A 1323-nucleotide genomic window follows, 5' to 3' on the forward strand; every position below is an offset into this window, starting at 1 on the left:
TGTCAATTCAAGCAATATATCACCAATTTGGGTTTTCTTGTCTCCTTAATTCCCAATGTTGATAAAGAAAGTATGTGGGAATGGCTACATCAAGGTCCAAAAGAGAATAAGTCCATGGTTGTTTGTTTCAAAGGTGATGCATCGACATAACACATAACAGGTTTCAAGAGGCCTTCTTCAATCATACATGTTGGAAATTGATGAAGGTTTGTTGGCATAATGTGAACAAGTCTTACCTCTCTCTTGAGAAGAAACATAATGATAGAAGCTTCCTATGTACTTTTGATTATAGTAGATTAAAATATCACGATGTCAGCACAGGAAACGACTCTGGGACAGATTCTTTCGAGTTGTTTCTTGGAATTTTCTATGACATCAAAGCCCCGCAATCCGGAATGGCCCGGCTTTGTCTGTTCAACATTGGGCCCAAGAATAAGGATTGATGCATCACAATCCTGAAATGTCCAAATAAAAAAACCAAACACATACATATAATTAATCCCAGTAGTACCATTCAAGGCATAAATTGTCACAACAGATCGCGTGATCGATTCCGGGGAAGTTCGATTTTTTAGGGAAATCACCTAAAATGTTCTCTTCCAAAAAATAGTATATATAATTAACAGAAAAATGTTCTCTTCCACAAAACATTATATATAATTAACAACAAAATGGGGATACCTGGACGAAAAAATCATGATAGTGTAAATGCAGAAGCGTTGCTGCAAGGGTTGGATCAGCTTGGACGCTCTGCTGCACAGTCAAGCGCACCACAGACTCTGCTGTGGGACAAGTCGAAGAGTAAAATCTCGTTTGTAATCTACCTTCACTGAGACTCGAACCCAAGACCAAGCCAATACTAATCACGACCCCAAGATCTGTAGTCCCAAACCTACTTGCTCCCATTGCACTTCCTTGTCCTTATGGCCTTCGACAAAGAATGAATTGCTTTAGTCACTAGAGGCGAAACTGGAGAGTCCAGAGATGAAGATCCAAGGGGTATTTCAATAGCCTTTTTTGGAATAATATCCTTCAGGGCATCAGTTGTCAATGGCGTGGTGTTACTAGCCTCTGATAATAAATTCTTCCCAAAATTCCACTGTCGTTGTCTCGTTGTCTCTTTGTAGGTTCTTGTCTTGCCTCGGCATCTGTTCGAGCAAATTTAAAGTAGTCAATAAACTATCACTAACTCCATCCCCTTCCAATTACAGAACGAGCAGCAGGAGGATGAATTACTTCCGTGTGGAAAGAGTCGAATTAAAGAGGAAGAAAGCATCTTGCCAGCCTCAATTCAACTTATTTCTTGAAGCCTTATTTGCGCGC

General features: G+C 40.0%; 1 pseudogene; it reads right to left on the bottom strand.

Moving 5' to 3' along the window:
- Positions 1-296: 296 nt before the first annotated feature.
- On the bottom strand, positions 297-906 carry LOC149150423 (cationic peroxidase 2 pseudogene; annotated as a pseudogene).
- Between the last annotated feature and the right edge of the window lie 417 nt (positions 907-1323).

This window comes from Pinus tabuliformis, chromosome 9 (assembly GCF_031772625.1).
Source record: "Pinus tabuliformis cultivar Carrire ecotype Pingquan chromosome 9, CPIR1, whole genome shotgun sequence".
In the NCBI taxonomy this organism is placed as follows: Eukaryota; Viridiplantae; Streptophyta; class Pinopsida; order Pinales; family Pinaceae; genus Pinus; species Pinus tabuliformis.